Below are 16029 nucleotides of genomic sequence, written 5' to 3' on the forward strand. Positions count from 1 at the left end.
TCTCTGAGCCAAACAAGAGAGCGGCTATCACTACAGCCCTGTAGACCATAAACTTGGTACCAGATTTAAGGGCCTGGTCTTCGAACATTCTCTTCCTCAGGCGAACAAAGGTTGCGCTGGCGCACTGGAGGTGGTGTTGGACCTCGTCGTCGATGTCTGCCCTTGCTAATAGTGGGCTCCCGAGGTATGGAAAGTAGTCCACCTTGTCCAAGGCAGCACCATGGATTTTGATGACCGGTGTGGCGGGTTCAGGCTGGTGGAGGACCTTTGTCTTATGGATGTTTAGTGTAAGGCACAGGCTTTCGTACGCCTCGATCAAGATGATGACGATGGCTTGGAGTTCAGCCTCTGAATGTGTGCAGACGCAAGTGTCGTCTGCGTATTGTAGTTCAATTACAGAGGATGGGATGATCTTGGATCTAGCCTGGAGGCGACGAAAGTTGAACAGGTTTCCACTGGTTCTATAGTTTAGTTCCACTTCAGCGGGGAGCTTGTAGAGTGTGAGCCGGAGCACTGCAGCGAGAAGAGGGTTGGCGCGATGACGCAGCCCTGCTTGACCCCGGTTCGGACGTGGATTGGGTCTGTGGTGGATCCAGTGGTCACGGCTTGCATGTCGTCGGTTGAAGGTAGTAGGACAGGTCGATAAGGTGGTTAAGAAGGCAAATGGGATACTTTCCTTTATTAGCCGAAGCATGAAATATAAGAGCAGGGAGGTTATGTTTGAACTGCATAGAACACTAGTTAGGCCACAGCTAGAGTACTGCATACAGTTCTGGTCATGACATTACAGGAAAGATGTTCTTGCTCTTGAGAGGGTTCAGAGGAAATTTACAAGAATGTTGCCAGAACTGTTAGCTATAAGATAGAATATTAGCTATAAGGAAGGATTGGATAGGCTGGGATTGTTTTCTTGGGAACAGAGGAGGCTGAGTGGAGACTTGATTGAGGTGCATAAAATTATAAGGGGCCGAGATAAAGTGGATAGGAAAGACCTATTTCTCCTAGCACAGGTGTCAATAACCAGGGGCATAGATTTAAAGTAATTTGTAGAAGAGTTAGAGGGGAATTGAGGAAAACATTTTTCACCCAGAGGTTGGTGGGTGTCTGGAATTCATTGCCTGAAAGGATGGCAGATGCAAGATCCCTCATCACATTTAAAAATACTTGGATATGCACTTGAAGTGCTGTAACCTACAAGGCTATGGACAGGAGCTGGAAAATGGGATGAGGCTCAATAGTTCTTTTTTTGGCCGGCACAGACATGATGGGCTGAATAGCCTCCTTCTGTGCCGTAAATTTCTATGATTCTATCGGCAAAACAACAAAAGGATGGAAGAACAAGAAAAAAAAATACAGGTCAATTGCACTCAATACGAGGAGAAAGTGGAGCTGCTAATGGCTTTAACAGCCTATAAATGTGTGTTTTGTATAAAGTTGCAAAAAGGCGAAGTGCTGGAAGATATACAAAGATTGCATCAGTCAGGCTCAGAAAAGTGCAAAGGTATACAAACCATTCTAAAATAGATGGAAGCCAAATGGATTGTGAATGGGGGAAACTGGCATTGAAATGGTGGAAACAGCTACGATCTGAAAATGCAAAAGTAAATGTTCAAACTAGCGGACGGCAGAGAACACAGAAGGAAGATGAAGTAAAGCTGTTTGCTTTGCACTGGGTTGGAACAGTGTAGGAGGCCAAACATAGCAAGATCAGATTTGATGTGGTGAGCCACAAGACGGTCAAGATCACTCTTGCAGACAGAAATGTTTGTCAACGCAGTGTGTTGTTCTTGGGATTTACATCAGCGGACTATTGTAGATTGGTCTGAACTCGCACAATGGGGGTAATTTTCTGAGTTTAAAATAGTGGGCAGTGCGCCCACAATTTTCTGATGTGTGTTGCTGGCAGGATTTCCGCCATCAATGTAAAATCGAAAAATTAACCCTAATCTAATCAAAGAGAATATCACCCATTTAATTACGTTAAATCAGATTTTCATTTAACCAAGCTAGAAAATAAAAAAATAAAATTTGATGCCCAGCATGTAACAGGCTTACCTAGCTCTACTCTTGACAAGCCTCTCCAATCACAAAATGGAAACACCAGCTCCTCGTACAGTTGCTATGAGGAAGTCAAAAATGCTATTGCTTTGGTCACTGGAGTTAACCCTCTATTTGCTCCAGTGCCACCAGACACATTGGCCCAGAAATTCTGACGTCCCGGGCCCATATGGAGTCATCCACCTTGGAAAAAAAAACAGTAAAAGGGAATATTATTTGAATGGGGAGAAATTACAACATGCTGCGGTGCAGAGGGACCTGGGGTCCTTGTGCATGAATCCCAAAAAGTTAGTTTGCAGGTGCAGCAGGTAATCAGGAAGGCGAATGGAATGTTGGCCTTCATTGCGAGAGGGATGGAGTACAAAAGCAGGGAGGTCCTTCTGCAACTGTATAGGGTATTGGTAAGGCCGCACCTGGAGTACTGCGTGCAGTTTTGGTCACCTTACTTAAGGAAGGATATAGTAGCTTTGGAGGGGCTACAGAGACGATTCACTAGGCTGATTCCGGAGACGAGGGGGTTACCTTATGATGATAGATTGAGTAGAATGGGTCTTTACTCATTGGAGTTCAGAAGGATGAGGGGTGATCTTATAGAAACATTTAAAATAATGAAAGGGATAGACAAGATAGAGGCAGAGAGGTTGTTTCCACTAGTCGAGGAGACTAGAACTAGGGGGCACAGCCTCAAAATACGGGGGAGCCAATTTAAAATCGAGTTGAGAAGGAATTTCTTCTCCCAGAGGGTTGTGAATCTGTGGAATTCTCTGCCCAAGGAAGCAGTTGAGGCTAGCTCATTGAATGTATTCAAGTCACAGATAGATAGATTTTTAACCAATAAGGTAATTAAGGGTTATAGGGAGCGGGCGGGTAAGTGGAGCTGAGTCCACGGCCAGATCAGCCATGATCTTGTTGAATGGCAGAGCAGGCTCGAGGGGCTAAATGGCCTACTCCTGTTCCTAATTCTTATGTTCTTATGTTCTACGGAATCAGGAAGGCATCGGAAAAGCCGGTTTTCAGCGCGCAATGCATATGTGCTGAAAACCGGCTTTTCCAATCTGTCAAGCTGGAGCTTGACAGATCTCGTGCATATCCAGAGCAAGGACATTTGCTTGGGCAAGATTGCAGTGTTTACGCATAACTTGCCCAGCAAATATCCTCAAAAATCTTGTGCCTGATAAAAGCAGGTGCATAGCCTATTTTTACAGGCGCAAGTGTTTTAAAACATACAAAAACATGTTAAAATAAAATTATAAACACATATTTTATTGTTAAAAACTCTTCCCACTATGGTAAGTTTATTTTTAACCATAATTTTAAAAACTTTTTTAAAAATCGGGAAAATATTTTATTTTTATAAGACATAATAACTTTAATTTTAATTAATTAATATATGTGTCGTCTGTTTTTTATTTTTTATTATTTTGTGTGTTTGGTTTTGTTCCCATTAATAGCACTGAGAACTCGTAGATACGCGAGCCTCAGTGTTATTAATGGGAACCTGTGAAACACTTACCTGATTGGCTGACTGCATCTTCTGTGTGGGAACCCTCCGGATGGGAGCGCGGTTCGCAGCGCAGGAAGAGAAGGCCTCCCCACTGCAATCCAGGACGCCTCCTAAACCACCAGGTACTTTCGTAAAAATTCTCCGGTCAGGAGGCAATTGCCCGCGGCAAGACCTCAAGAGGAATTTCTGGACCAAAATGATCCAAGTTGAAAACAAACCCTTTTTATTTGAGACTTGCATCAAATGCAACTCTCGACTATTAATATTACCAAACTCAGCAACGAAAAGTAAGTTTTTTTTTAGAATAGGCGGAGCCACAGTTGTATAACACATTGGAAAAGAAGTGATTGCACATGCATTTCCAAGTCCACGGGTTTCATACCCAGAAATCTCCTTCTGTTGAATAACCTATTCATTCACATCCTGAGTTTTACTCACTAATTATCATTCATCATGAGGTACATAAGTGTTGCTCTAAAAGGGAACAAGAAGTTTTTGAAATTGTTTGTTCTTTATACAGCAAAATCACCCAACTGCAAAGCAAAGCTACTTGTTGCCATAAATACAGACACAAATATTACAGTGCATGACCCAATGCCTGCTGTACACTTCTATACATGAGCTCTCAACAGCTGCTGACTGAAGAAGAAACCTCCTTCTGCGAGATAAATAGTAGTAAGAAAGCACAGTACTGTTAATCGTTACCACAACCATCTTGGCAGCAGATTTACAATACATAATTGAATATGAGCTAACTAAGGCTTCACCCACAATGTTGACCCCATATAAATATATAATAAATGCAATGGGGTAGAGCACATGAGCTATTATCATTATTAAATAACGCACATGATTATCTAATTTTTATAGCAGACGGCTACAAATTGTAAAAGATTATATGCATTGTACATTATATACAACAGTAAAAACATTTGCTGACTCAGATCTTTCATGCCAATTCATATTCAGTCCAATGCAGTAAGATTGGCGTCATTAATAGATACTGAGACAAATTGCTCTGCAGTGAGCTGATGGCAGCACTGCATAAAAGCCGCTGGAAATGGGATTAATCTTTTCAATTAAGAAAAACAAACTAAAGCAAATTGCAAACATAGCAGCATATCAAACTACTTAGCTTGCTGTACATCCTGAAGTGTGTAGATTAAAGAAGGGCAATCCACTGTACATACTTTGGAATTTTATAGGGAAAGTTAGAATGTTATACAATATAAGCACAGGATACTTATAGCTTGCAATGGTTTGGAGCCTATTATGTGCAGTTTTTTTTATTTTGCATCATCTTATGGAAATCCAGTGCATTTTTATTTTATGTGTTGCACAAATAGGGGTTCGGTAACATAGTGGTGTTACTGAACGAATAATCCACAGGCCTGGACTAATGATCCAGAGACGTGAGTTAAAATCCCACCACGGCAGCGGGGAAATTCAAATTATTAAATAAATCTGCTGCTCGTATCAGTAATGATCATGAAACTACCGGGTTGTCTTAAAAGCCCATCAGGTTCACTAATGTACTTTAGGGAAGGAATCTGCCGTCCTTACTCGCTCTGGCCTACGTGTGACTCAAGACCCACAGCAACCTGGTTGACTTTTAACTGCCCTCTGAAATGGCCTAGTAATCCATTCAGCTGCACCAAACTGCCACGAAAAACAATAATAAGAATTAAACCAGACAGACCACCAGGCATTGACCTAGGCACCGGATTCGAACACAACAATGGCACTCCCAGTCCAGTCAACCCTGCAAAGTCCTCCTCATTAACATCTGGGGATCTGTGTCAAAATTGGGAGAACTGTTGCACAGACTCATCAAGCAATAGCCTAACATAGTCATACTCACAGAATCATAACTTTCAGACTCCTCCATCATCATCCCTGGGTACTTCCCATCCCACTGGCAGGACAGACCCACCAGAGGTGGTGATATACAGTCAGAAGTGAGTGGCCCTGGGAATCCTCAACATTGACTCCAAACCCCATGAAGTCTAATGGCATCAGGTCAAACATGGGCAAGGAAACCTCCTGCTGATTACAATCTACTGCCCTCCCTCAGCTGATGAATCAGTACACCTCCATGATGAACACCACTTTGAAGAAGGACTGAGAATAGCAAGGGCACAGAAAGTACTCTTGGTAGGGAACTTCAATGTCCATCAGAAAGAATGGCTCAGTAACACCACTACTGATCGAGCTGTCTGACTCCTGAAGACTATAACTGGGCCTGTGACAGGTGGTATGAAAACCAACACAAAGGAAAAACATACTTGACCTCATCCTCACCAATCTACCTATCTCAAATGCATCTGTCCATGACAATATAGGTAGGTGTGACCACTGCACAGTACCTGTGGAGACCAAGTCCCGTCTTCACACTGAGGACACCCTCCACCATGTTGTGTGGCACTACCACCATGCTAAAGGGGATAGACTCAGAATAGATCCAGCAGTTTAAAACTGGGCATCCATGAGACACGGTGGGCCATTAACAGCAGCAGAATTGTATTCCACGACAATCTGTAACCTAATGGCTCGGCATATCCCTCACTCTTCCATTACCATCAAGCCAGGGGACCAACCCTGGTTCATTCAGGAGTGTAGAAGAGCATGCCAGGAGCAGCACCAGACGTACCTAAGATGAGTTACCAACCTGGGGAAGCTGTAACACAGGACTACATTCATGCAAAACAGCGGAAGCAGCATGCTATAGGCAGAGCTATGTGATCTCATAACCAATGGATTAGATCAAGTTCTGCAGTCCTGCCACATCCAGTCATGAATGGTAGTGGACAATTAAACAACTAATGGAGGGAGGCAGCGCTATGAACATCCCTATTCTCAAGGATGGAGGAGCCCAGTATGCGAGTGCAAAGGACAAGGCTGTAGCGTTTCCAACCATCTTCAGCTAGGAGTACCAAGTGGATTATCCATATCGGCCTCCTACTGAGGACAATGTGGAAAATTGCCCAGGTATGTCCTCTCCACAAAAATCAGGACAAATCCAATCTGGCCAAATACCGTCCCCATCAGTATACTCTCAATCATCAGCAAAGTGATGGAAGGTGTCATCGATAGTGCCATTAAGCAGAGCTTACCAACCAATAACCTGCTCACTGATGCTCAGTTTTGGAGCCGCCAAGACTACACAGCTCCAGACCTCATTACAGCCTTGGTCCAAACATGGACAAAATAGCTGAATTCCAGACGTCAGGTGAGAATGACATCAAGGTAGCATTTGACCGAGTGTGGCATCAAGGAGCCCTAGTAATGTTGAAGTCGATGGGTATCAGGGAGAGAACTCTCCACTGGCTGGAGTCATAGCTAGCACAAAGGAAGATGGTTGTGATTGTTGGAGGGCAATGATCTCAGTCCTAGGACATCGCTACAGGAGTTCATCAGGGCAGTATCCTAGACCCAACCATCTTCAGCAGTTTCATCAATGACGTTCCCTGAATTATAAGGTCAGAAGTGGGGATGTCCGCTGACGATTGCACAGTGTTCAGTTCCATTTGAAACTCCTCAGATAATGAAGCAGTCCATGCCCACATGCAGCAAGACCTGGACAATGTTCAGGCATGAGCTAATAAGTGGCAAGTAACATTCACGCCACGCAAGTGCCAGGCAATTACCATCCCAACAAGAGAGAATCTAACCACCTCCCCTTTACATTCAATGGCATTACCATCATCGCATCCCCAACCATCAACATCCTGGAGTGTCACCATTGAGTGGAAATTGATTGGACCAGCCACATAAATACTATGGCAACAAGAGCAGATCAGAGACTGGGTAATCTGCGACAAGTGACTCATCTCCTGACTTCCCAAATTCTTTCCACCATCTACAAGGCAGAAATCAGAAGTGTGATAGAATACTCCCCACTTGCCTCGACGAGTGCAGCTCCAACAACAAGCAAGAAGCTCGACAGAATTCAGAACAAAGCAGCCCTCTTAATTAGCACTCCATCCACCACCTCAAAAGTTCACTCCCTAAACCACCGACGCACCATGAATGCAGTGTGCACCATCTACAAGATGCACTGCAGCAACCCGCCAAGGCTTATTCAGCAGCACCTCCCAAACCTGCAAGCTCTAACACCTAGAAAAACAAGGGTAGCAGGTGCATGGGAACATCACCGTCTCCAAGTTTTACTCCAAGTCTCACACCATCCTAACTTGGAAATTTATCGTCATTTCATCATTGTCGCTGGGTCAAAGTTCTGGAACTCCCTCCCTAACAATACTGTGGGAGTACCTTCACCACAAGGACTGCAGCGGTTGAAGAAGGTGGCCACCACCACCTTCTCAAGGGCAATTAGGGATGGGCAATAAATGCTGGCCTTGCCAGCGATGCCCACATCCCATAAATGAATTTAAAAAAATAAGTGTAATGTTTTGAACACAAAAATTAAGAGATTAGAAGTTATCTTTCCATTTTATGATTTCATTTGTAGTCACATATTTGACATGATGTTTATTCATCATGAGCATGATCTAACTTTAATATGTGGGCTGACCCCCACCTTATAGCATTTATTATGCAGGGCGATAGATAAAGGGAGGGTGCACTGCAACGCATGCCACCATTTTTTTAAATCCCACATCAGTCGGGTCGTTGTCCGCTGATTTCATGGGGTCCGTGTAGCGATCGTGCATCCCGGCACTCCGTTTCGGTGCCGGGCCACTGCCATGGCATCCCGCAAACCTGGTGGCCAAGTGAAGGCCCATCAAAAGGCCTGCAGAGCTTGCAGCATCGCTCCCCTTTAACAGAAGTGGAGGGCCCGTGGAATGCATCAGCACTACACAGACAGGCCACGTAGCCCTCCGACATTAGCCCGGATAGTGCCCCAATCCCGCCCGAGAGGAAGTCGATTGCGTGACATTGCACTGCATTTCCTGTCACGGGTGGTAAGCGCAATTTCACTTCCGAGGCGGGACTTCTGCGCCACGCACAGGATGTCTGATCTCAGAAAGGTTACCAACCGGGGCGATATGCAACTGACAACCAGGGCGATATGCAATTTCGGCCCCATAAACTCTAATTAATTAAATAAATAACACAAGGTTATATAGGGATGGCAGTGCAGGTGGTGTGTCGCAACTTCAGCATTGGTGAGTTTGTGGACGAACATGTCTGCAGAATGTGTCTGCATCTTGAGGAACTTCAGCTCAGAGTTGTTGAGCTGGACTCAGAGGTGCAGACATTGCGGGGCATCAGGAAGGGGGAGAGTTAACTGGGCACTTTGATCCAGGAGGCATTCACACCCCTTAGGTTAGGTAGTGGGCAGGTCTGGTTCATGATCTGGGACAGGAGGGTGTGACTGCAACTCAGGCAGGCAAAGGGACCCCAGGTGCAGTGTTGGAGGAGCTTCAGCCTTTGCCCTTATCCAATAGCTATGAGGTTCTTGCTGCCTGTTTGGATGAGGGCAGAGTCTGCAGGGTGGATTAGCAAATGGACCACGGCACTGTAGTACAGGAGGCCATTCAAGTGAGGGCAGTGAACAGCAATGTTGTAGTGGTAGGGAACAGTATAGTCAGGGGGATAGATACTGTTCTCTGCAGCCACGACCGGGAGTTCTGAAGGCTGTGTTGCCTACCCAGTGCCAGGGTTAAGATTTTGGAGTGGGAGGGGGAGTTGTGGTACATGGAGGAACCAACAACATAGGTGGAACTAGGAATGAGGTTCTGCTAAGAAAGTTTGAGGAGCTAGGGTCCAAACTAAAAAGCAAAACCGCAAAGGTAATAATCTCCGAACTGTTACCTGAACCTCGCGCAAATTGGCATTGAGACGAGCAGATCAGAGAGTTAAATGTGTAGCTCATTATGTGGTGTGGGAGGAAGAGGTTTTGATTCATGGGGCACTGGCACCAGTATTGGGGAAAGAGAGAGCTGTTCCATTAGGACAGGCTCCACGTAAACCGGGCTGGGACCAGTGCCCTGGAGAATCAAATAACTTGGGCTGTAGATAGGACTTTAAACAAAAGAGGCAGGGGAGGGGTCAGGTTAAGGGAAATTTTAAAATCTAAAGAGGAAAGTTAAGGCACTGGAGCAGTGTATTCATCTTGGGGAAAGATAAGCAGAGTATGACAAGAAGGGACAAGGGACTGGATTTTTGGCTTGTTGCTGCCTCTGTTTTCACCCTGGAGGGGCGGCAGTAAGCTCTTCCAGGCAGGCGGCCAGCTTCCAGCGCCCATCCGGGATTTTGGGTGTGTGTTTCGGCAGTGCGCGGAGCATTACCGCCTGGAAGAAGCGAGCCAGTGTGCAACGACCCTGGTTACGACACCAGCTCGATTTTTGGCTCCGCAGAGTGCCGTGCTGGGACCGCCTGTGAAAGCTGGCTGCAGTGAGGTTAGTAATGTCAACCTCAGATAAGCATGACCGTTTTTTATTTTAATTTTTTTGCAATTTATGTTGTGGTGGCGTGAGTTATTTGTTGGAAATGTTTTTGGTGGTTTTTTTTCAGGTTATTTTTTTTCTCCCCAGACCTCTCTTAGAGCGCTCCGAGGCTGGTTGTTTAGCTCGGGATTTTCCCTCTTGCTCAGCCGGCCTAGCGCCCTAAGACAGGTGTGCAACGCCTCCTTTAGCACTCCGCCCTACACTCAGGACCCATATGCCGAATTTTGCTGACTGAGGCGCAAACTGTTCTCGGGCGTAAACTTTACTGCCCCACCGCCATTACCGCCCCGAAATGAGCAAAGCTGAAAATCCAGCCGAGAGTTTAACAGTAATAGTGCATCAGTGAATAAGGTGAAAGCAGAGAATAACGATAAAAAGTTAAAATTAAAGGCTCTTTATCGGATGCACGAAACATTTGCAACAAGATAGATGAATTAGTGGCACAAATAGAGACAAATAAGTTTGACCTAATAGCGAGTAGAGAGACGTGGTTCCAGAGAGTATAGGCCCATTCTACACAATCTCTCCTTGTAGAACAGCCCTCTCAACCCAGGAATCAATCTAGTGAACCTCTTGTTTACATAGGGTAGAATGTGGGAGGCCAGCCAGGAGTGCATTGGAATAATCAAATCTAGCGATAACAAAGGCATAGATAAAGACTTCAGCAGTGGATGAGCTGAGGTAAGGGCAGAGAGAGGCGATGTTACAGAGGTGAAAATAGGCGGTTATGCTGCGCATATGTGTCTGAAAGCTCATTTCAGGGTAAATATGACACCAAGGTTGAGAACAGTCTGGTTCAGAATCAAACAGAAATTGGGGAGAGGAATGGAGTCAGTGGCTAAGGAACAGAGTTTGCGGCGGGGCTGAAAACAATGGCTTCGGTCTTCCTAATATTCAATTGGAGACAATTTCTGCTCATCCAGAAATGGATGTCGGACAAGCAGTCTGACAATTTAAAGAATGTACAGGGGTCAAGTGAAGTGTTAGTGAGGTAGACCTGGGTGTCAGCATACATGTGGAAACTGAGGCTGTGTTTTCGGATAATGTTGCCAAGCGGCAACATGTAGATGAGAAATAGGAGGGGGCAAATGATATCCTTGGGGGACACCAGAGAATATAAGGGGATAAGAACATATCCGGAATCTGGGGCGGTCCCAGCGGATTGGAAAACTGCAAATGTAATGCCCCTATTTATAAAAGGAGGCAGACAAAAAGCAGGAAACTATCGACTAGTTGGCCTAATATCTGTTATTGGGAAAATGCTGGAGTCCATTATTAAGGAAGCAGTAGCGGGACATTTGGATAAGCATAATTCAATCAAGCAGAGTCAGCATGGTTTTATGAAAGGGAAATCATGTTTGACAAATTTACTGGAGTTCTTTGAGGATGTACGAGCAGGGTGGATAAGGGGGAACCAGTGGATGTGGTCTATTTGGATTTCCAGAAGGCATTCGATAAGGGGCCACATAAAAGGTTACTGCACAAGATAAAAGTTCACGGAGTTGGCGGTAACATATTAGCATGGATAGAGGATTGGCTAACTAACAGAAAACGGAGAGTCAGGATAAGTGGGTCATTTTCCAGTTGGCAATCAGTGACTAGTGGGGTGCCGCAGGGATCACTGCTGGGTCCTCAGCTATTTACGTTCTATATTAATGACTTGGATGAAGGGACAGAGTGTAGTAGCCAAGTTTGCCGATGACACAAAGATGGGTGGGAAAGCAAATTGTGAGGACACAAAACATCTGCAAAGGGGTATAGATAGGCTAAGTGAGTGGGCAAAAATTTGGCAGATAGGGTATAATGTGGGAAAATATGAGGTTATCCATTTTGGCAGAAAAAATAGAAAAGCAGATTATAATTTAAATGGAGAAAAATTGTAAAGTGCTGCAGTACAGGTGGACCTGGGGGTCGTTGTGCATAAAACAAGAAGTTAGTATGCAGGTACAGCAAGTCATCAGGAAGGCAAATGGAATGTTGGCCTTTAGTGCAAGGGGGATAGAGTATAAAAGCAGAGACGTTCTGCTACAACTATACAGGGTATTGGTGAGGCCACACCTAGATTACTGCGTACAGTTTTGGTCTCCGTATTTAAGGATGGATATACTTGCATTGGAGGCTGTTCAGAGAAGGTTCACTAAGTTGATTCCGGAGATGAGGGGGTTGACTTATGAAGATAGGTTGAGTAGGTTGAGCCTATACTCATTGAAGTTCAGAAGAATGAGAGTTGATCTTATCGAAATATGTAAGATAATGAGGGGGTTCAACAAGGTGGATGCAGAGAGGATATTTCCACTCATAGGGGAAACTAAAACTAAGGGATATAGGGCTAGAGTTTCCTTGTTTTTAGCATGCATAACGTCCACTTAATGTCCATTTTACCGCTGAAATGATGCATAACGCCCATATATCACCCAGTTGGACACAAAATGGAAACTGACGGACATTTTTCTGAAACTTATCACCGAGCGTTACTTTCCCCAACGGTGGGGAAAAAATAATACTGCCTGCCCAGTTTTTTGGATGGAATCATCAGAATGGGTGAAATCAACGCCCATAATATCGCCCAGCGTTACTTTCCACACGGAATTAACGATGAGATTCAATAATACTGCCCGTCCATTTTTTTTGTCGTAAAGAGCACATTTGGCGAAACTAATACCCACGAGATCACCCAGCGTCACTTTCACCACCTCGCACACATATCGGCCACAATATCGCTCACCCAAAAAAACACCCAGAAAAAATGGAACTGTTCTGAACGAATCACAGCGTTATGGACGCCATGTTCTACATCACATGTCGCATCCTTTAAAAGACTGCTCTGCTTCAACCTCGGGGGAGTTTGGATGTACTCTGGAGTTGATGTGAACATCTGTACAAACATCTTGACCATACTGTGACCGATTGGAATCTAATGTCGGGACATTCATTCTTTGTGACCAATTGGCGAAAAACAGAGAGCTATTGCAATGGGGCCTGTCCTTTCTCACCCTCACTTGATGACCAATTACATGCTGCAGACTCGAGGTGGCCGAAGGTATGCTCCACAGCATTATGTGCCCAATGTAAGTCATGTCAGACTGATGAGGAGGACCAGACATTACACCCCCGGCAAGTACAGGGAGAAGCAGTCTTATCTCGAATTGCCCGACACCACCTGCCTTCGGAGACTGCGCTTCCACAAAGAGGTTATCACTGAGGTATGCCAGCTCATAAAGGGAGATCTGCAGCCTGCCAGCACCATCAGTACTGCACTGTCTGTCGAGGTCAAAGTCACCGCGGCACTGAGGTTCTACGCCTCGGGTTCTTTTCAGGACTCAGCTGGCGACATCTGCGGTCTGTCTCAGCATGCCACACATTGCTGCATTAGACAGGTCACTGATGCTCTGTATGTATGCAGGAGGGACTTGATCAGCTTCCCTATGACCAGGGAGACACAGAGTGAGAGGGCTCTATGATTCTCCAGAATTGCAAACTTCCCCAAGGTGCAGGGAGCAATAGACTGCATGCACATCGCGATGCGGGCACCTTTTCAGGATGCAGAGGATTCCGTTCCCTGAATGTCCAACTCGTTGTCAACCACCAGCAAATTATTATGGCAGTGAATGCTCAATTTCTGGGCAGCATCCATGATGCTCACATCCTGCGTAAGAGCACTGTATCTGACTTATTTAACAATCAGCCACAAGGTCAATGCTGGATGCTTGATGACAAAGGTTATGGCCTCGCCACCTGGCTGATGACCCCCCTGCGTGACACCCACACCGAAGCCAAGAGGTGATACAATGAGAGCCACAGAGCCACTTGCAATATCGTGGAGAAAACCATTGGAGTGCTTAAGCAGCGCTTCAGATGCCTGGACCACTTGCGAGGCGACCTCCAATACCACCCTGAGCAGGTAGCTCAATTCATGTTGGTGTGCTGCATGCTGCACAACTTGGCTATCAGGAGGAGACAAGAATTGCCTGGTGAGTCTGACAGTCCACCTCATCAGAGAGAGGAAGAAGAGGACAAGGAGGTGGACGCTGACATCGGCCCAGACAATCAGGCTGACGCTAAAGCCATGCCCCCGCCCCCCTGTAGACCGCATGAAAGGGCCGTGGTGGCATGATAGCTGCAAGAGCCTTACGTCAGGAGCTGATCAATGAGCGCTTTGCCTGAAAGAACATTGGTGTTATTTACAAGGCTGACACACTGCTGGGTGTGCAGGTCATACATCACTGGTGGGCATCATCTTGGTGACAATCAAAGTTTAAGTTGATTGAAGTTGAGTGTAATTATACCCTTTAAGGAATCACCAGCATGTAACGGTGCAGCTATCTGAACCAATGCGGAACAAGATTTTGTTAAATAAAAAATATTTAAACCGAACAGTTGCCTGAAGTTATCAGTATTTCTATAGAACTAACTCTCCCCCCTCCCCCCCCCCCCCGCCCCGCTTCTTCTCACCACCTCTACCCCTTCCCCTTCTGTCTCCAAGTCGCCTCTCTGAGGAGCTCCTCAGGCGATGCTTCATCCTTTGTGACTATGATCTGTCATCCTTGACAGATCATCCACTGCGACTATGCAATCCTCATTGCTGGTGCAGAATTGGACTAATTGTCCACCAACTGCCCAGCAATTACGCATGAAAATGTTTATGGCTGGTGCACATAGGCGCAGGAGCCTGTTTGCACAGCGTAAGGGGAGGGTGAGGGCAGGGTGAGGGCAGGGAATAGGTGTCCATACTGTTTCAGTGCAACATAGCTTTGTATTGCTATACAAACACTGCCATTTCATTGTATTGTTATCACTCTGCTGTCCATCACCCTGATTACAAATTATTCCCAGCCATTAGATTTTTTTGCGCAATAATGTAATTCAATATTGTTGAAACAAGATTTTCTGCCTAATATTTCTTTGCTGTACCTCCCTCTGAATAATTTTACTTTTATTCATTTTGCTCTATATAAGTAAAAGAAAGACTTTATTTATACATCACCTTTCACAACCACCAGACTTACATTTAAATAGCATCTTTCACCATCACTGGATGTCTCAAAGCGCTTTTACAGCCAATGAAGTACTTTTGGAGTATAGTCACTGTTGTCATGTGAGAAATGTGGCAGCCAATTTGCACACAGCAAACCCCCACAAACAACAATCTGATAATGACCAGATCATTTGTTTTTGTTGTGCTGATTGAGGGATAAATATTGGCCAGGACAGCGGGGATAACTCCCCTGCTCGTCTTCGAAATAATGCCAGAGGATCTTTTACGTCCACCTGAGGGGGCAGACGGAGCTTTGGTTTAATGTCTCATCCAGAAAATAGCACTTCTGACAGTGCAGCAATCCCTCAGCACAGCACTGGAGTGTCAGCCTAAATTTTTGTGCTCAATTTCTTGGAGTGGGATTTGAACCCACAACCTTCTGACTCAGAGGCGAATGTGCTACCTACTGAGCCACAATTGACATTTAAAACTGGACAGATCCTCGAAAAGGGATCCGTGTTTATTTTACAAAAAATAAAGCTTGCCAGTTTAGCTGGAGTATTATAATGATTATCATTATTATTTACAGTGGGAGTGAAAAGTCATCAAATTAAATCACACCGCTTAATTGAAAATTTGATTTATGTCGGGCATCGGAGATTTCTGTTTCCTGATTGGCGAACCAGCCCATGTGATCCCAGGTACGCTTACGCACACGGTGCGGCCCTGCAATCCGTAGGCCACTACGCTGTGCTCAACTCTGCAGCAAAACACTGCCAGTTTATGAAGGGAGCCTTGTACCAGTTAAGTGCAGATTTCTTTCAGAGGTCGGTGGCGTACTCCTTAGTTACGCTACGACCGTAATTCTAAGGCCACAGTAATTATTAGAGGTCAAAATTTCTCAGGTGAAAATAATAGTGCAGTTATTTGCTTTACCAAATTATATAACAAAGAGAAAGAGCCTGTTCTGTGGAAAAGATAGCTATATCTGGATCATCGCGTGTCCGCTAATAATAGTGCAAATAGCTGATGGGTATGCTATGTGACAGTGATGGTAATCTCACATTTATGGTGACAAA

General features: G+C 45.1%; 1 protein-coding gene and 1 long non-coding RNA gene across 2 annotated transcripts in view; one reads left to right on the top strand and one right to left on the bottom strand.

The window, feature by feature from the left end:
- The window catches only part of pde4d (phosphodiesterase 4D, cAMP-specific), a 905003-nt gene that overhangs the window by 861315 nt on the left and 27659 nt on the right, over positions 1-16029 (bottom strand). The gene's annotated exons all lie outside the window — the stretch shown is intronic.
- The window catches only part of LOC139240638 (uncharacterized), a 123374-nt gene continuing 115862 nt past the window's right edge, over positions 8518-16029 (top strand). The window contains exon 1 of the long non-coding RNA XR_011588729.1: positions 8518-9927. This is a non-coding gene — a long non-coding RNA (uncharacterized lncRNA). The remainder of the gene's footprint in view (positions 9928-16029) is intronic.

Source organism: Pristiophorus japonicus, chromosome 2 (genome assembly GCF_044704955.1).
Source record: "Pristiophorus japonicus isolate sPriJap1 chromosome 2, sPriJap1.hap1, whole genome shotgun sequence".
Classification (NCBI taxonomy): domain Eukaryota; kingdom Metazoa; phylum Chordata; class Chondrichthyes; family Pristiophoridae; genus Pristiophorus; species Pristiophorus japonicus.